A 21,657-nucleotide genomic window follows, 5' to 3' on the forward strand; every position below is an offset into this window, starting at 1 on the left:
TAAAAATAAAGAAACGAGTTTTGCATCAAGCTAAGGAGCTTCCACAATGCAGATGAAACCCTCAACAAAGTGAAGAGGCAACAGACAAAAAGGAAGAAAGTATTCGTAAACTGTGCAACTGAAAAATGATGAATAGCAGAACCTTTTAACAATTCAAGGAACTCAGCAACTACAAAACAAATAATCCTGTTAAGAAATGGGCCAACTGGGGTTAATGTGAAAGTGCAGCAGCTCAATCCTTCATGTGAACTACACACAGCCATAGTGGTGCCAGTTTGAGTCTTGGCTGCTCCACTTCTAATCAAGCTTCCTGCTTATGGCCCGGGAAAATGGCAGAGGATACCTCAAGGCCTTGGACTCATATCTATGTGAAACACCGGAGGATGCCCCTGGATTCCACATTTGGCCAGTTCCGCTCTGGCCGCTGTGGCCATTTGGGGAGTGTGTAGCCTTAAGGGGCTTGGAGAAGAGCATGCCAGTACCTGAAAACTAGGCCATAAACCTTGGCAGTGCCTTCAGTCTTTGGGAAGATCTGGATACAAGTGCTTGAAGGCATGCACACATGACAGACCCTCTCGGAACATTACCTATGTGGCAGGCTCTGCCACTTCTCTGGACCATTCCCGCCTTGACTTGCCTTTAGTCCTTGCAAAGCAACTGTAGCTAATGACCTAGACAAAGAATGCAAGTTCATGATAACTAGGACGTGCTTTTGGAGTACTGCCTTGTATGTTTGCAGTTACTAGATTGCGCAAACTATGTCTCACTAACCAGAAGAACAGGTGTCCCTGTAACTAAAATATTCCCAGGATTATCTGTTCATGAAGATGGTTTAGAGGCCAGGTAGAATGCATACAAGGATATAATTTTGCAATGAACTTCTGCCTGGGACTCCCGGTTGCTTGTCCCCTATGTCTTTTTAATTATATCAGTGATCCCATGTCCCAAGTCTCAAGATCCACAGGAGTGAACCAGCATTAGGGAAATGTAAATAGAACACAGAATGAAGTTTACTCTCACTACATTGAGAATAGCTACCAAGCAAAATAAAACAAAACAAAACAATAAATGCTCAGAGTGTAGGATGAAAGTAGAGTCATAATGGAATAAAAGGGAAGCAACTGTGTCATAAATAATAATACTAGCGTTCTATGCCATCTCTAAATTTCTGATCTTATTACATAACTTTCATGACACATATAAGCACATCTAAACTCTTACTAGATTTTAAAGTCCTTGTTATTGGGAAATGCATCTTCTTGACAATGGATTTCAGGAATTTTCCAGAATTATCTTGACCTAGAGATTTGCTTAAAAATTTATATCTTTAATAAAGAATGTGCAAGAAATTCCAGTACATTATTCTGCAAGCAGCACTTTTCTGCAACTGGAAGTAATAGCCTGCCTTATTTTTGTCTCAGAATGCATTACCAACGCACTCAGAGTAACCAGCATAAAACAACTCAGTAAGTTAAAGTTCTCTATATAGATTAGTAAAAACAACTTTCAGAGAACTTTTGAAAATGTTACAAGACTGAAATATCATCAATTCCTATCTCCTCTTCAGGTGCTTTCTAGCACTAGATGCATTTGCTTTTATTTTTGGGCTCATTGATCAATTTTCAAGGCAATTTAATATAGCTTTTCGTGAAAGGGTCCTCAGGAAAATATTTTGTCAAGGGTTTTGGGACTAGAAACATAAATGATACCCCCCACATTTCTTTCAGAGTAACCATGCCTTGATGAATCTGCTCAGAAGACAACACTCCTCTGGACCAGACTGCCCTTAACATATTCCTGTGGTTCTCGTACGGCTCTGTGTTCTTCCTTTGTCAAAATGACTCCCTTCCTGAAAGCACTTCTGTTTAGCTATTTTTGGTGTTAAGGATGAAATGTAGGGGAAAATGTAACTACTTATCTTTTAGGTCATCCCCTTCATTGTTATCCCCTGACAGGGACATTTTTCCGTTTCTAAGCAAGATACTTTGCAAAAGCAGAGTTTACAGAAATGAAGTTGTAAGTTCATCTGGTGCAAAAAAAGTTGAAATACATGCATTTGTTTCATTGTGCATGCTTTCATGAATTTTTAAAAGAAATTTTGTGTGATCCTCTGATCACTGTCAGGCTTTTAGTGTTCAGCAAAACTTAAGCATGCAATTTGAGGGAAAAAATTAGGCAGCATCATTTCTGGGGCAAAATTATTAGAGGACATCTAAAATTTTTCTTTAGGTTGCGATGGGGAGAAATTAAAGGATTAAACTTTGTTTAGCTCGATATCAAAGATATAGAGGAAAGAACAATAGTCGAGGAGTGAGCACAATTGTGTTTTTCACTAATTGTTTGCTAAAACCTCACTTAATGGCAGTTTGTTGGGGGAAAATATACATAATGGCAATGAAGAGCAGAACAATTTTTGTAAAGCCCTTTAAGGTACATCCTGGATTCCATGACAGTATAAAGCTTGTGAACAGCAAGATGACTAAGATCTAATGTGGCAAGCCTGGTGCAGTAGCCTAGTGGATAAAGTTGTCATGCTTTGTACATATAGCAGAAATGGTGGAAGATATAAACTTAGTAAAAGACTTCTTGGAAAACATAAGAAAGGCTTCTAGAGAAAAAAAAAGAAGTATGGACAAATGGGATTACATCAAGCTGAAAAGCTTCTGCATGGTAAAGGAAACAACAAAATGAACTGCAAGCTGATTCAGATAAATATTTGCAAAATTATGATAAAGGACTAATATTCAGAATATATAAAGAATTCAAGACAACAGCAAAGCAAAGGACTCAGCTAAGAAAAATGCTAAGTAAATGAGAATCCATTTTTCAAAGGATGAAATACATATAGTCAATACATACTCGAAAATACGTTCAGGATCATTAGCTACTCATGCAATTCAAATATCCAAAAAATACAGTGCAGTTTTACTTCATTTAAATTAGAACGGCAACCAACTGAAAATGAAAAAGTAACAAATGCTGATGAGGATGTGTAGAGAAATTTATTCTAATGCATTTTTGTGGGAATGTAAACAAATACAACCATCATGTAGGACAGTCTGAAAAATTCTCCAATATCTGGAAATAGATCTATCATATTGACCTGTCTAGCCCACTCCTGGAAATTTACCCAGAGAAAATGAAATGAGTATATGAAAGAGCTATCTGTAATCCAAGGCTTATAGCAATTCAATTCATGAAAGCCAAGATACGGAATGTATGGAATGGAATCATCCCAGGTTTTCATCAACAGATGACTCAACGATGTGGCATATATATAAGATGAATTATTACTCAATCATGGGCAGCTGAAGTCCTCGCCTTGCATGGGCCGGGATCCCATGTGGCCACTGATTCGTGTACATGCTGCTACATCTCCCATCCAGCTCCCTGCCTGTGGCCTGGGAAAGCAGTCAAGGGCAGCCCAAAGCCTTGGGACTCTGCACCCACGTAGGAGACCCAGAAGAATCTCTTGGCTCCTGGCTTCGGACAGACTGAGCTTTGGCCATTTCAGCCAATTGGGTAGTGGATCAACGCACGGGGTATTTTTTGTCTCTCCTCCTTTCTGTATATTTGACTTTCTGATAAAAATAAGTAAACCTTAACATAAAAAAATCCAATGTGGTTTTACTATCAATAACAAGTTTTCATTCCATAGTTAAACAATCTCTGGAAAGGATGGCACCTCTGCTTCCATCTCTATCTTTACTGCTGGATTTCTCTAAAGATTTCTGCTTAGTCCTGACATCTCTGCCTTGAAATAAAATGAACACACAGCCTCTATATATTCATGACCACTGCCGTCTTATACTTCACTACATTACTTCTCCACCTGTTTGTTATCAGACATCTTTACTATCTGATATATTTTGCACTCAAACTCTCCAAGGAGGAAAACCAGATATGCTACTTAGTCACCAACATTTTGTTTTCAAATAACTCTTATACAATGTCATCTCTTGGGCTGTTGCTACATTAGTAGGTGGATGCATCATCTTTGAGGCAACTTCCCAACCTCGACTTTGTCTAATCGGTTACTGTAACAAGTGGGTAGGTTTCTGTGGTGAGTAACACTCAAAAAGTCATGAATCACAACACTAGTTATGAGTGCAGACCTAGATTCATTCTGTGGTACACCTGGTTTCCTCAAGCTCCCATTTCTATCCCCATATGGGGTTAAAAAAGAAAGACTGATTGTGTGCCCCTGAAAGTCCTTGACAAGTCTATGATACCATGATTCTATCTAGTCCACAGTGACGAAGAATTTTGCCTTTTAAAAAGTTTGGAACTATTCCAAATTGTCATGTATTATTTTAAATGTTGATGAAATAAATAGCTTTGACTGAGATAGACTAAGTGTGTAACAGGATTTTGGCATGATAGAAATTTATCACAGATCATACAAAATTACAGGGATTTAACAAAAGACAAACTTAGATGTATTGGGAGATGTTAAGTAGATCAACAAAGGAACTAGCACACCCTAAGCCTGGCAACAGTGAGAGGCTGTAATACCCTAGGTCATCTAGGATGCAGGAGGGTATAAAGTTATAGAGACCTGTGACACTTCAGACACAGAAGAGCTACCTGCAAGAGCTCACCTGGGGTACAAGACAAACCAACAAAAGAACAAACTTAGCTTTTCTTTTGTACCACAAAAATGGTTCAGCAGGTATTCTCGTTGTCAAAACCAACTTGAAGCAGCAGAGGCAACAGGATGTAATCTTTTGATTCTGAAGTCCTTGTGTGGAGGCAAGAAATGAAGAAATGAATGGGAGAAAGTTGAATGGGAATTAATGATCTCAAAAACCTAACAATGAAGAGGCATAGACTAAAATAATATAATGGGAAACTGTATAAATTGAATCAATTATGCATAAAAAGAAATATGGAAGATAAAAGATACAATATAGAAATTATTTTTAGAGAGAGGAGCAATGATATTTGAATTTCGAAAAAATAGCACATTTACACAGTTTGTGCCAATTAACTAAAGAGTAAATATTTTCCTTAAGTTTTGTCATATTTTGGAATATTTCATATATTGAAGGAATGTACATGCTATATGAAAGTTATGAAAAAAACCACATATCCACAAACCAAAAATTAAAAAAATATGACCAATAACACTGTTTTCTTCCACTCATACTGCACCATCAGAACAAACTAACATAATACATACATAATACATAATCAAAACCTTGCTTTTATTCTTGCATTACAGCTTTAGTTTTACCAACTTTTTTACGAAAATGATGACTATATGTGCATACTTGTATGTCTTGCTTTTATTAGTCAATGTTACTTGTTATGTTGAACCATGTCAATGGACACTGGTGCAGCTCATTCTCACTGCTGAACAGAAATTCCATTATAGGAGTATTCTATAATTCACTCATACATTTTCTTAAATACATGATGATATTGCCAATGTGTTGCTCTTCTGCTACTGCAAATATTCCTGTACATATTTTTGGATGCTTGAGCTAGAATTGTTTTGGGGTGTAGAATGCATCACGGAATAATTTTACTAAGAAATACAATACTCAAATATGAAAAGGGTGATAGTTTATCAAACTAATCGTAGTTTGTGTACATTCTAACTAGCAAAAATTAAAAGTCTGGCCTGGTTCACAGACCATTGATCAGGGCATAGAGTCAGATTTTGTGTTCTGTCAATAGCTAAAGTGGGTATTCACAATTCAATGAACTTTTACCTGTATTACCATAAAACAACTTTGTTTTATACCATTAATGGCAATTGTGTTTTCTCTTCTGGAAAATATCTCCTCATAGTTTTTGTCCAATTTCCTAGAGATATTGCTTGACTTTTCCGTTTAACCACAAGATTTGTCTTAGCATTTTGAATATCAATTATTAATTCTGTTTCTGTGTTGCAAATCTCCTCCTATCCTCCAGTTCTAATTCCGGTGGCCCCGCTTCCTATCCAGCTCCCTGCCTGTGGCCTGGGAAAGCAGCTGAGGATGGCCCAAAGCTTTGGGACCCTGCACCCACGTGGGATACCTGGAAGAACCTCCTGGCTCCTGGCTTCAGATTAGCCCAGCTCCAGCCATTGCAGCTGCTTGGAGAGTGAACCACTGGATGGAAGATCTTCCTCTCTGTCTCTCCTCCTCTCTGTATATCTGCCTTTCCAATAACAAATAAATAAATCTCTAAAAAATAGTGAAGAGATAGAAAGGGATGGAGTGAGGGAAAGAAATGAAAAAAAGAAAGATCCAGAAACATTTGCAATAATTAATAAGTAAATTAGTCTTTTGTTAATGACATTGCAAAATGTTCCATCTTTATGTGAAAGCAAATAACTATGAAGTATCACCAACATAAACACTGATTAAAAGAGATTAAATGTCTTGGGATGAAATGTCATAACATTACACAGTGTCAGTTTGCGGTGTTCTCAACATGTTAATGACCTCCGGCTTCAGCAGCTTGTATTACAGGGATCCCAAGGGAAGAGAAGCACAGCTGCAGGGCTCCCAGCAGGAGCCCAGGCAAAGCCTCAGCCCAACGCTGCTGCTAATAGATGTGATTTCACTGAAAGTGAGCCGATGGCATTTGCCTGTGATCCAGAGAGGACTGTTTTTAAGAAAAACTTTCTCTCTTGCCAGAAACTAGTTGAGTTTATCTTCCCGTTTCACAAATGTTCCAGACCCGACTCAGTCAGCCTGAAGCAGTCTGTGGAATAAAAGCCTTCTATTCTCACAGTGACATTTCCCAGCAACAGTAGAATCTGCACAAGACTTGGGAAGTGAGAGCTCATCATTTTACAAACTAATTCTGGAAAAAAGCATGGGTCAGGATGCACTCATAACTATTTTACTAGGACAGCTCCCGAAATTCTTTCATGAAATGTTAATTCAGAGTACAGCTTGGGTGCCCCACCTCCTCATTTACTTTAATAAAAATCATTATAACATTCAATGGCTGCAATTATCTATGACTCCAAGTCAAATAAAAATATCCTAACACTTCATGGTCACCTCATGTTGAGTCACTCCTACCAATTCTACTGACCCAGTTCCGGTCACACGGACAGGACATGTGTCTTCTCATCAAACAGGCAACATTATGGAACATAAGAAACTCCATGTGTGTGTATCTGATTTCTGTAGGAGTTGTGGGTTTTTTTTTTTTGATAGTGCATGAGTGTGTACAGAATCTTACACTTGGTGCAATTTTCAACTGTATTTGTTCAAGAAATGCTCAACAGATGTTTTTATTAAACACCAGCCTCTACTCAGTTTCTTCTTTCAAGAAATTTCCAACATCTAGGGATATTGGCCAAAGAGGAATCATTAGGGGGTACTATAGTTAAGTGTCCTATCTAGGGTTAAATTAATTAGAATGATAAGTAATTAGCAACAAGAAGCCTTTGAGTGGGAGACATTAAAGAAATACTCAAGAAACAGTTACACAACCAGGATCTTCATTTTGGCATCATGTTGATACAGATCAACTAAATAAAACTTTATTTCTGCCCTGTTGAAGTAAGTGACCACCTGATCACAGAGGGTTGTTCAAACTTAAACTAAACTGAGACAAAACATTCAGTCCACCTGTTACATGTTCAATAGCCACTTATGACTAATGGCTGCCATACTGGACAGTATAGAAAATTGTCATCATTCTTTTGGACAGCTCTATTCTAGGCTTTAAAAAAATGTAAAATCACCCACAGATCATGCTGCTGTTTCATGTGAGCTTGGAGACTATTAAACATCTCACATTTACAGAAGCAGAGAGTATGATTAAAATGGTGGGAGATAAGATTGGAAACAGAAGCCAGGACACAATTCCACTGAGTGTAGAATGCGTTCATTTAGAACCAGGGCTTTGTCCAGAGCAGAAGACTGCGCTTCAGAAGCTTTAATCTTTGGTCATTTCTGAAAGGACACCCTGGAAAAGCAACTGGACAATGGGTGTTCAGCCATGGCTGCTCCTTAGACTCACCTATAGACTCCTCAAAATCCCAATGCCAAGGTTATTTTCCTAGAGAAACTAAGAATTACAGAGGGTTACACTCATACAAATTATTCCATTGAGCAAAGGATATTAACAAACACTTACTGTTTTCATGTGTACATCACCCATTTGGCCACTTCTGCCAACTATGACTTCTTTTCTTTGATGAGGTTCCTCTTATCTTCTCTACCCAATCATGGTGGGGTTTCCAGCTATGATAAATTTGCTAGTAAAACCTGTGAATCCAAATCCTGCCAGAGATGCAATGCCACATTCATGCGGTCATGCTTGTCCAAGTTAATGCCATCTACCAGGTTTAGACTGCAATCAAAGTAAGGCGATTGTGAGTCTGTGCAGGGATTCGTACATGTGGCCTGCTGGTTTAAAATGTTGTTTAGTCTTCTGGGAAGTCCCACACCAAGATTCTGTATGAATGTGTTCTTCGATTCATGATCACCACCATTGTGTTCCATTGTACAGAATCATACCCACAAGTGTTAACTTATCAGATACAGGGAAAATAGGAAGACTGGGGTCAGACTCTGGGGGAGTATCAGCAAAGAAACACCTTCTGACATTCACTGTGTTCTTGGAAGTGTCCTGATATCAGCTTCCTTTCTTGTGTTCCTTGTTACACAAAATAAGAAATTACCCACCATTCTCTTCTTGCTTCTTACGCTTCAGTATTTTTAGGAAGATCTTTGATCATTTGATTTTATCAATTGGTTTTACCAAGGGGAAGATATGCATGTGTATGTGTATATATATAATATAGTTTTGCCAGTATGTTTCACCAGAGAACTCTCTTTCCTAGAATCTGCACTAACAACTTATGGCGCACTCATCCTTTCCTAAGTGTTACAGATACCTTGGTTTAAAGGGGTTTATCTGAGTTGTAAATTGTGTCTAGATTGCTACCTCTTTACACCTTGGAAGTACTACCACCAACTTGCTAAGTTCTCTTACCCAGGCAGCCCAGGCATGAATTAATGAGCCTTATTGGGATCTATGTTAATGACTTATGACAAGAGGTCAGTGATGCATGCAAAATCTTAGAAGCACTAAACATAATTGATTAGATGAGAAAAGTGGATGAGTATTTGATTTACTCCCAGGAAGGGAAATGGGGCTTTTGATTAACACAGAAAGTACCTGGTTGTGTAGCTATTCCTTCCCCCCTAGCAATTTTTCCACTGTTGATATTTCCTGTCACTTTTACTTGAGAACCTAACCTTTACCTTACACTACCTCAGGCATTTTATGTAACTTAACTCAGGCAATTTTCAGATGCCAGTCTCTATAGGATGTGCTCTGTATTTTAAAGAAATTCTGAAACGTATTTCCATTTATAGAATTTTAAAATGTTGGATTCTATGACATATGCTGAAGAGAAATCTCTTCCTGGCACAAAGCTGCACAAGCTGGCCTGTCCAAGGTTTCTGCTACTTTTGGAAAGGAATGATAATATTTAACCATTTGGAAGGATACAACATTTGTAAATGCAGAGGACTGCAGCTAAGATACTAAAATTCAAAAGCACAAGATGGAAACGTGATTTAAGAGTTCTTTAGTGTAATCAGCTTGTCCTAAGAGTCAGTGTGTCAACACTACAACCACAGCTAGCCTTCATCAAGCTTCATGGTGTTCAAACCACCTTACAAAGATGAAGTGAAGGTGGGACTGGACACCTCATTGACTGAAATTATTTTCCCTCATGTATATTATTTCATTCATGCACTCATTTATTTAAAACAAAGTTAAACAAAATAAGACTGAAAAAGTACCCTACTCTAATCTTAGGGATTTTGGTCTTCTTTTTAGAACAAATACCCAACATAAAATCTGGATGAAAGACCCCAGGGGCACTGAAAGTCCTTCCAACTCCCTATCCACTTTGTTCTACTGAGTAAGACTTCAAAACCACTTCACCAAATTATTCGCCTCATCTGCTTCCAAGTACAATACTCTCTACAGCTGTATCATACAGGAGCCCTGCCTTGCTTAACTAAATTATTTGAAGCAAGAACTTTTTATATATTCTAGAATTTCTCATAAAGCTATGACTAATTCCAGGAGGAGAATCACCTTGAAGCATGGCAGGGATTGCTCTGCACCAAGGAAGCTGCAATTTGTAGCAAGGAGGCTCAGATGATCTCAAACTCTCCTACGGTAGAACACTTGCAATTGTAAGCAAGGAATCGCTTAACTTTCTGAGGTTATGTGAGATGCACTGAACATGCTACTAACAGTTTTTAAGTAAAGATAATCACCAAATGTTCATAAATTGATGTATCCTGAGCACAAGATATTCTTCTAGGTCTCTGTGCATCAACCTGTATTTCTTCCTTCACTTCTTTATGCATTATTTTATTTATATGTTACCTACAACTATGATGAAAGTAATGCTTTAAGATTTATTTTCTTTTTATTTAAAAGAGTTTACAGTGAGAAGGAGAGACATAGAGATTAATCTTCCATTTGCTGGTTCATTCCTTAAATGGTCTCAATGCCCAACCCTAGAAAAAGCCAGAAGCTAGGGGCTTTTTCAGGGTTTACAATATGGGAACAGAGGCCCAAGTACCTGGACCATCTCTTGCTGCTTTCCCAGGTCATAAGCAGAGAGCCAGAAGTGGTGCAGCTGGGACTCAAACTGGTGACCACCACCATAAGCAGAGGCTTAACCAATAGATCAGTTGCTCTGGGCCTTAAAGTAGTATTTTATATAACGAAGTTATAGAAACCAAGGCATCGAAGAGATAAGATTACACAACTAGAAAGAGACAAAGCCAAGATTCACATTTGCACTAATTTGTAACCAACTGAATAGTGCTTTCTTAATTCAAGCACAGTGTTTTCAAATATGTCTGTACTACAATAAGGGTTCTGCTGCAAAGCTGTAGGGCATGACACACATCCATTTTGATGAGAATATAATATTCTGGAGCTGAATTGTGAAAACTGTTCTTCCTGGGAGTTTTAATTTTCACACAAATGACAAAAATGCAGGGTTTCATGCTGTTCATCGTGCTGTGTTGCCTGCAGAACTACTCAGCATCAGCTAATATCTGACTGGTCCTATCTGACTTTCATGAACAGCTTTGTGGCTGTGGTTTAGAACTCTAAAAATGCTGTTCAGGAATGACTGGTCTTTTGGGGAGCTACACGATAGCAAAGTGAAAAGTGCCGCACCTAACTCCTTCCTTGCATAAGGAAGAACACAAAGAAATGACTCAATTTAACTTTCGAGCAAAGGGCTTTTAGCACGGAAAGTAGGTTCTGAATTCAAAAACGATGACACTGGGTGAGTTTATAAATTTATGGCTTTAAGTTAATGCATTTGGAAACTCAATATCATAAATACATTAGAAACATTAGAAATGCCTAACTGGGTTGGAATAACAGAAGGACAGATTTATCTTTCTATACTAAACAGTCAGGTAATTAAAAGAAACATAAAATATTTTTAAAGTATTTTAAGACATTAGAATCAGGCAGTTGAGGATTACATAGTAAACACTACAGTGGACTCAGTTCATAACCTCAGAAAGACTTCAAGCCAGGAGAGGAACTGAATCCAAGAAAAGCACAACAGTCTTATGGAAGTGTGAGTAATCAGTAAGCCAAGGGAGAGCAGGGTAGCTAACTTTTGTAGTGCAAAATATGAAAAAGTAAGAGACTGCAAAAAGAGCCCCAAGATATACCAGTACAGAAGGGAACCCATTACATGTTCGCTTAAGTTCTGATTAGCACATGGATTTGATAAAAGCAACTGGGAAAACAATTAGGGGGTTAATCACAACATTATTGCCTCATTGGTAGGGAACAATGACCCACTCCCCAACAATCTTAAAGACAAGCTGGAAATCGGCTGATTCCAAGTGAATCTAACAGCATCTCAAAATCAAGCCCCATGTTATTTAAAGGGATCCATAAAATTCCCTCACCAGAGAGCAGATGGTTAGCATTGCAGCCTAAAATGCCGGTCCCTGGCTTCAGTGTCTGGCTCCAGCTCCCTTCTGATTTCCAGCTTCTTATGCCCAGGGAGGAAGCAAGACATCTCAAGTGGTTGAGTTTCTGCCACTTACTAGAGACCTGAACTGAGTTCCAGGCTTCCCAGCTCCCAGCCATGGCTGGGAAACCACGGACAGAAGGGAGTCACAATCTCTTGGTCACTGTCACTGTTTCTCTCTCTCTCTCTTTCTCTCAGTCTCCCTCCTTCCTTCCTCCTTCTTTTTTTCCACCATCTTTTTCTTCCTTTGTGCATGAGATAGAAACTCTGAAACATTCATTACCAAATGGTATGAAATACACAATGTCCAGAATCTAATAAAAAAAGTGCCAGCCACGCATAGTCAAAAATAGCGCTCTAATAGGAGACAAGTCAATACACAGAAACTGAGAAATAAAAGATCACAAAATTAGGAATGTAGAGTCACTAGTAAAAACAAACTCCATATGGAGGTGAAAGCCCTACATACATGAGAAAACAAATGCAACAGTTTCTTTTTATACAGATTCAACATTTTAAACATGAAAATAACAACATGTGAAATAAAAAGTATACTAAATGAAACTGGCAACAAAATCAATTCTGCTGAAGAAAGATAGGTGAACCTGCAGCTAGTGCAAGAAAAACTACTTGAAGTATAAAAGAGGAACATTTTAATTAAAATTGAGCTTCTGTCACATGTGAAATAATATTTCATAGTCTACATTTGTGCACTTAGATTTCCAAGACACAAAACATAAATAGGTGAGGTAAGAAAATATATGACAGAATAATTGCCAAACTTGTGTGAACTTGAAAAAAAAAACAACTTTTAGGTGCCAAAAGTTCAGTAATATTCAAGATAACCATAAAGGGAATAAAAATTAAATAAATAAAAAATATTAGTAAAATTAACAAAGTCTAAGAATCAGGCAAAAGACTAAGGAGACATGATGACTAATCATCATGTGGAGACTTAGATGGCACAGCAGAACAGAAAACTTAGGAGAGCTAAGTTAAGTGTGGGACTTAGCAATTGCTCAAATAGTTAAATTTACCACACATACTCACGTAAGAGATGAAAAATATGGCAAACTGAAGGCAAGCTATGAGTGAATTCTGCAATCCTCATAACTATTCAATAGAGTATATAAATTGGTTGTAAATATTGGATATAAAGTGGCTGGAAATTTTCTATTTTTCTTCCTGTTGCTGGTTTTATTTTATGACCTTTCATTTTAGGGGAACTACAGTAACCCTGTAATAGAGACTATCTTATCCAGATAGGAAGATATAATTCAGTATGCATCTCTACTTCTGAATCAAAGATGGACTCCCAATGAAACCGTTAAATATATCTTGACAATAGGATGCTGGACTCACTGCCATTGTCCATACCTACAAAGTCAGGATACACTTAAATAGCAGAATCATAGACTTATGACTCTAAATAAAGAACTATACTATTGTAATACTATGCGGAAAGTTGGTGGGGGAGTGAAGGGTTTTGGAGGAAGGAAATCCAAGAGTCTATGGAAATTTGCCATAAAACAATAAAAAATTATTTAAAAAGCAAATTCAAAAATTAAGCTTACTATAAGATACCATTTAATATTGTATAAAGACTATACAACTTTGTTAAAAATAATTAAGGATAAACTTAATAGGTGGAAAGTTTTAGCATGTTCAAGAATTAAGATGTTTAATTTCTCCTCAACTAATAAAAATTAATTATAAACCAAATTCACATCAGGCTTTTTTACTTCTTTAGAAATTCACAATGTAATTCAAAAATTTATGTAAAATAGTCAAAACAATTTGGAAAAGAACAAAGATGGAAGACATAGTAAATATATTTCAAGATTTATTTTGCCATTTTAGCAATCAAACAGCACAATATGGTATATAAATAGACATATAAGTCAATGAAAACAAATACAGGGTTTAGAAATGGATACATGTACTTCCATATGTCCAGTTCATTTTCAACAAGGGTACCAGGTAATTCAGCTGGTACAAGCAATTTCTTGAACAAATGTTGCTAGAAGAAAACTGATCATTCAAAGTAAAAATATCATTAATAGTTACTACTTTACCTCACACCATATACAAAATGTAACTAGATGCATTATAGAGTTACAGATTTAGTGCTAGCAATATACAACTTCTAGGAGGAAACATACAAGAAAAAAATCCTCATGATGTTGTCTGAGTCAAATTCTTAAACAGGATTTTAAAAACATAAAAAATATATTTACTCAGACTTTGTAAAATTAATGCTTTTCATTTTCAAAAAATGGGCTTTTGAAAAATGAATGGATCCATAGAACAGGGTAAAACACTTATCAAACAGAGATCTATCAAATTATTTATACCTAAAAAGTCTTTTCAAAAACTCACAGATTGTATACTGAATGTGCTAATGCATTCTCATGCAGAACTTTGCAAAAACGGTTTCACACGTTGTAAATAAATAAATATACATCCACTTCTCTGACCCAGCAAGTGATCTTGTAAATACATTTGTTCAACGCAAAAGAAAGCATGTGTACACACGAGTTTTGCATTAAAATGTTCGTAACAGCTTCCTTCTTAATAGACAAAAGTGGAGAATCAATGACCTGATGCATGTGTAAACACATGGGGATTGTTGTTCTATAGTAGAATATTATTCAGCAATAAAATATAAGGTATATATATTTACAACGAGATAGGAAACTACAAAAATAAGTGAAAAAAGTCAAATATGAAGAATATTCTGGGGAAAAGTAAAACTGTAATGATACTGAGAGGAAAAGCGGTTGCCTAAGATCAAGAGGTTCGGGAACATAGCTGATCACAAATAAAAGCAGCAAACTTTGATATTATATAGAAATATTACAGCACAAAGATTTTGATGGCTTGTACTGCTGTATAAAGCTGTCAAAGTTCATCAAATTGGACACAGAAATAGTGGATGCTTTGATACATAAATTTATGCCTGAAAAAAATAAAAAGAAGATGACTTTGTGCCTTTCTCAGATATACAAGATGGAACAAAATTAAAGGTTTTTATTTAAAACAAGAAGTCCTCATGAAAAACATTTAGTCTACACAAGTATTAGGGTTCCTTACAGCAAGAGAATCAATTGGTTATGAATATAGATGCCCAGAGAGAGAGAGGCAAAGACAAAAAACAGAGATGGTGATGGAGAGAGTCTAAGGAACTGGTTCATCCGATTCTCCAAAAGCCGCGGGAAGATCGGTTGACTGGGGCCCAGGGCAAAGCTGCAACCTGTGCTCACGGCCACTCTGCTGGCAGAACGCCCACTCCTGCCAGAGCCCTTCGTCCTTTGCTATTATGCCCTTCAACTGATTGTAGGAGGCCCAATCACGTTAAGGACGGAAAGACACTTCATTCCCAAGCTACTAATTTAAATGTTAATCTCAACTAAAAATTATCCTCTCCCAAGCATCCTAATAATATTTAACCAAATGTCTGTGTACCAGAGCCTAAATTAAGACATCACACCATGCAATCTGTACACTTCTGCTATATAAGTTTTAAAAATTTTTATTACTGATAATAAGCTGATTAAAAGTTATGAATTCTGGGCCTGCCACGATAGCGTAGTGATTAAAGTCCTTGCCTTGAGCGTGAGGGGATCCCATATGATCGCCAGTTCTAATCCCAGTGGCCCTGCTTCCCATCCCTCTTCCTTCCTATGGCCTGGGAAAGCACTTGAGGACAGCCCAAAGCTTTGGGACCCTGCACCCGCATGGGAGACATGGGAGAAGCTCCTGGCTCCTAGCTTCAGATAGGCGCAGCACTGGCCATTGCGGTCACATGGGGAGTAAACCATTGGATGGAAGATCTCCCTCTCTGTCTCTCCTCCTCCTTTCTGTATATCTGCCTTTCCAATAAAAATAAACAAATCTTAAAAAAAAAAAGAAATTATGAAATCTAAGGTCCTGGGTTTCAAGAAGCAAAATGGCTCCTATTGTCTCATGGGTAGTAAGATGTGACTTTGGGATTCGGTTCAATCATCTAATTATTAAGTTACTTGTTTTGATTATACTGCCATGCACAGTCATACTAACATCAGGGACTAAATAGCCTATGAAGTTTTCCCTGGCAATCTTCCAAGTCCACGACACTTACAGACAATGCCACTTATTAGCTTCATTTTTAGAGTTAGGTAAAATCAATGATATTTATTATTTTATAAAGCCTATTGCACTTTTATTACATGATAAGATGAAATTAACAAACCAGCAAACCATTGATTGAACAGAGGCAGAAAAAAAAATCTGAAAATGAAATTTCTACTTGCTTTCTCCTGCTACTTATTTGAAAAGTTGTAAGAAAAAATCCCATTAATTTCACACAAACCAGCTTAAATATATAGAAAATGGTAAAATAAGCAAAAGAAAAAATCACAAGATAATTAACTATGGACCATCCAGACTAATCAATTACATTGGCATCTTTCTCATCAACTAGCGCATAGAATATTAAACTCATTTCACAACCCTTTCATCATGCTCTAAATATTAAATTTAAGGGATAGAAATCCCCTCTTCAGTGTAAATGAAAAGCTTATTCATTTCTAGGTTATTTTAACTTAATCTTGGAACTACATGGAAGATTTGCCTCAGCACCATTAGCAGTGTGCTCTTACGACGAAAAATTCATTAGCAATTCTTTAAGTATTAATTACCTTTTCCCTCCCACTCACTGGATGGTTGGCTTTGGAGAGTACACGCTTGGTACCTTAGCTCTCCAATGGTAAAATCAGCACAATAATAACTTCACAAAAGTGAGAGGAGACAGGTGCAGTAATAAACATAAAAGCACTGTTACCCATGGCCTTGTGCTGCTGTGTTCCCAAAGGCTCTCCAGGAAATCCTTCGTGGGATTTAAGGCTCACATTCTTTAGCTCAGGCCCAGCTATACCCTAACTGCCTGCCTGAACTTCAGGAAGGAGAGTCCACTGCAGTGGGGGCTACCAGCCAAACAAAAGGCAAAAGGAATCATCTTCCACACTTCCAATCCTCCCTCCCAAAGGTAGACATTATCTAAACAGTAATTGCAAAAGTGTTAATATGTAGGAAAAGAATTCTGTTCAAGTAACTCTGATTTAACTAAAACATTTATACAAGAACATACACTGAGTCATGATATTCATAGTCATCTGGAAATGAGCATGGCACAAATTTTAACAACATCAACGGTAACACCCATTGCCCTCTTAGAGTGAATACTTCATCACAGCTAACAATGAATGCCTTTAGGTCGTTTAATCCTTACACTGAATCAGCAAGCCCGGTATCAGTACTCCTGCAGTGCACAGATATGAAACTGATTTGATTCACAAGTTAAAAGAATTTTCTAGCAGATTGTATCATCAAAATATATTTTTTCATTACTATCATCTTGTGCATAACATGACCTTCTCAAAAGCAACAATCGAGAAGAAATTTAACCTAGAAAGAGAACAAGAGCCATGCAGGAGCAAGCATACATAGGTTTTTCATCTTGGGGCCAGAAAACCCTATAATTGCACTAGGCTGAGAGCACATGAGGCAGATGGAGGGCTGCATCAAAGGGCACTTGGCCCTCCACACCCACAAACCCCAAAGACTCCCAAGCTATAATATCCCTGTCATTCCTGTTTATCATCCATAATCCTTAGTATAATCATGAACAAGCACATCTTTTACACAGAGCTTTCTTTGGGAAATTGGAGGCAGGTAGGTGTGTTGGTAAGGAGAAGTCAGTGAGAAAAGATGATGAGTGGGGGGGTGGGGTGGTCACCGAAAAAAATCAGAATTATATTTGTACTTGCCTGGGGGAAAAATGACTAAAGGAAATAAGTGTGATTATTTGAGGCAGTCAGTCATTCTGAACTTTGTAAAAGGAGCAGAATGAGCCTGCTTTTCTCCCACTCCAGATCATTTGAAAGCCATTTAAAAGAACACAGTTCTTCCAGCGGGCAGTGAGATGCAATAGCAGTATTACCAGCAACGCGGTTTCAGAAGGGTCAACATGTCCTCTTTTTTAAGAGGTGGTAAACTCCAAAGAAAAATCTGGGAGTTACTTTTCTTTGACTCATCACAGATTATCCTAAACAGACATGTAGGGCAAAGACATCTTCAGGCAATATTTGATAGGAAAAACACAATAAGCTGCTTCATCATTTTGAACTATCTGGGCACTTTCTTTCTGGCTGCTGAAGGTAGGGAGGGCCACAGAATAGACGGGTGGTAACAAAGTATTTCCTGAGGCATGAAACATTTTGAGTGAAAAAAAAAAAGTGAGGGAAATGATCTGACATTTTCATGGAATTAGGAGACTCGTTCATGTAATGGGAAAACATGCTGGTGGTTACGAGGGTATAAAACAACAAAAATGGAGTCTGATGTTGAAAAGCTTAAAAAGTTCTCAAGTCTGATGAAAGGATTTTCTGATCTTTCCCTTGTAGAATGATTTAGGAGATGCCATGTCTGCCTCTCAGGTGGTGAATTAGCAGAAAGCCAGGTTGCAGAGTGGAGCCCAGACTGCAATCCAAGCACTCTAACCTGGAACGCATGAGCCTAAGCGACAGCCTGACCCCTGAGATAAATTCAAATGACACAGCTCTACAAGCTTTACAGCACAGCTTCAGTACGGCTAAAATTTTCCATCACAATAAAACCCTATATATATTGCAGTGACTTGTGTAGTGGCAGTTGATACAGGACACTCAGTCTGGGATAATTTGACTCCCTCATTTTCATTTAAGTTCCTTGTTCATTCCAGTTAAGTTCATTGTTTTTCATGCCTACTGGTTATAGCAAGGACTTCTAATACTATATTGAATAGCAGTGATGAAATCAGACATCCTTGTCTAGTTCTAAATCTTAGTGGAAAAGCTTCTCGTCTTTCCCTATTCAATGTGATGGCAGGCATTGTGTTCTACCGATATTGCTTTCATTATGTTGCAGAATGTTCCTTATGTGCCTATCTTGCTTAGGGTTTTTAGCATGAAGTGGTATTCATTTTATCAAATGCCTGCTCTGCATCTATTGAGACGATTGTATGGTTTTATTATTCAATTTGTTTCTCTGGTGTCACATTTGTCTAGTGTTGACTAGTACTTTGCTGAGGATTTTTGTATTTATGTTTACCATGGATATAGTCTGTAGTTCTCCTTCTCTGCTGTGTCACTATCAGGATTTGGTATGAAGGTGATGTTGTTTAGAAGGAGTGCCTCTCTTTCTATTGTTTGGAATAACTTGTGGGGAATTAGGATACATTCTTCTTGAAATGTCTGGTAAAATTCTGCAATGGATCCATCCGGTCCTGGGCTTCTCTTTGTTGGAAGGGATTTAATTATTGATTCAATGTCTACCCTGAGTTATAATTCTATTTAGATTTTTAATCTCTTCATGGTTCAGTTTTAGTAAATCGTGTGTCCAGGATCTATCCAGTTCTTCTAGGTCTTCTGAATTCTTGGTGAACAGTCATTGGTAACAATTACTGATTATTTTATGTATGTACAAAGGATCTCTATTAGATTTCTCTTTTTTTCTGATTTTGTTTATTCATGATTTTCCCCCTCTTTTTTTTTTTTTTTAATTAGCTGGACCAGTACGGGATATCTATTTTGCTGATTTTTTTCAAAGAGCCAGCTCTCTGATTCACTAATTTTATGTATTGGTCTGTTGGTCTCTGGTTTATTTCCTCTCTTATTTGATTATTTTTTTTTCTGTTAATCTACTTTACAGGTAGCAATTTGATCCTATCATTTTAGCAATGGGTTTTTCATTGTTTGATTTAGGTTTCTTTTTTGGGTTTATTGAGATGTTCTCCACATGTGCCTACGGGTTTGCTAAGCATTATTGTTTTCCTCTGTAGTACATCTTTAAGCAATGTTTGTAGGGCACTTATGTTTGAAGTGAAGTCTTTCAGCTTCTATTTGCCTTAGAAATATTTTATTTCATTTTCAAAAGCAAAACTTTGCTGGTCATTTAACTCTGGGTTGACATTTTTTTTTTTTCTTTTAGGATCTGGAATATGTCACTCCATTGTCTTTTGACCTGCAGTGTTTCCTCTGAGAAGCCAGCTCTGTGTTGATCGGGGCTTCTCTGGAAGTCATTGATACCTCTCACATGCATATTTAAGTATCTTTTCTTTACGTTCAACTGAAGACAGCTTGCTTATAATGTGTAGTGGTGAGGATCACTTTTGGTAGAATCTTTTTGGGGTTTGTCCTGTATTTTTTTTTCCCAATTCTTTCTTCTCGTTAGGGAAATTTGCAGTTAGCGTTTCACTGAACACAACGTTTAACCCAGCTTCTCCTTCTAAAGTTTCAGTGACTCCCATAACGTTTATGCCTTTCTTTTGATAGTGTCCACTTATTTTTGGATACTTTTCTTACCTTTGGTCATTTCTCTTTCAGCTTTCTGTTTCAGCATTATTGCTGCAGATGTATTCCAGTTCTAAGATTCTTTCTTTTGCTTCACTCAATCTATTATTGAGGCTTTCCATGAATTTTTTCTGAATTTTCTATATTGTACTTTTTATTTCTAATAATTCAGTTAGATTTTGTTTCGGTGTTGCTATTTGCTATTTAATGTATTCCTTAAAAATCCTTGAATTCCTCTATGTGCTTCTCATTGGTTTTAAGATTTATAATAGTTTTCATTAGACAGTTCGTTGATGTCTTCCTGAGTTAACTCTGAGGTTGACATAGACTTTTGCTGCATTTGGGGGAGGTGTCAGTCTCATTTACTGTGTCTGTGTCTCTTGCTTTTCCCTTTGCCACTGCACTCTGATTAAAGGCATTCTTTTTCTTACAGCTGATGTTTCCACTGTGCCATCCACAGGTACACAGGCCAGCTTTACTGATCCTGTTCAGTGCCCGTTTCTCTATGTGCCATCATTTGTGCCACTCCCTCCAGAGAAGTTCAGCCTTGGGCTCCCACGTTATGCTTCTGACATGGCCTCTGCAGCCATGGCTGCTGGGTCACCACTCTACATTCTCTGTGACTCTGTGTTGTGGGGAAACCATTGTCTGAGACACCACCTGTGACTTTAACCTGGATCACAAGGAGGTTAGTGGCATCTGTTGCATGATTTTTGTTTTCTTTCCTCTTCTTGCTAGAATCTGCTGAATCTCGCTAGAATCTCTGTTTTCTGGGAGGCAACCCAAAACATTTTGGTTTTTTTTTAAGACTTTTTTTATTGGAAAGGCAGATATACAGAGAGGAGGCGAGACAGAGAGGAAGATCTTCCATCTTGATTCACTCCCCAAGCAGCTGCAACAGCTGGAGTTGAGCCAATCTGAAGCCAAGAGCCAGGAGCCAGGAGCTTCTTCCAGGTCTCTCATGTGGGTGCAGGGTCCTAAGGCTTTGGGTGATCCTCGACTGCTTTCCCAGGCCACAAGCAGTGATGGATGGGAAGCAGGGCCACCGGAATTAGAACTGGTGCCCATATGGGATCCTGGTGCATTCAAGGCGAGGACTTTAGCCGCTACACTCTCATGCTGGGCCCAACCCAGACAATTTTGAATGGAAACCATGGAATGCCAAGTAGGTAATATTTGCTGATGGGACCAGTGCAATATGTTGAACCAGAAGTGAGCTCTCCATTGGTTCAGCACTTGTGCAGCACTTGTGCAGCTCGCTGTTCCCTCCTCCACCACGAGCCTTTGCCGTAAAAC

Source organism: Ochotona curzoniae, unplaced genomic scaffold (genome assembly GCF_017591425.1).
Source record: "Ochotona curzoniae isolate NIBS_2020 unplaced genomic scaffold, NIBS_Ocur_1.0 scaffold_3890, whole genome shotgun sequence".
Lineage (NCBI taxonomy): Eukaryota > Metazoa > Chordata > Mammalia > Lagomorpha > Ochotonidae > Ochotona > Ochotona curzoniae.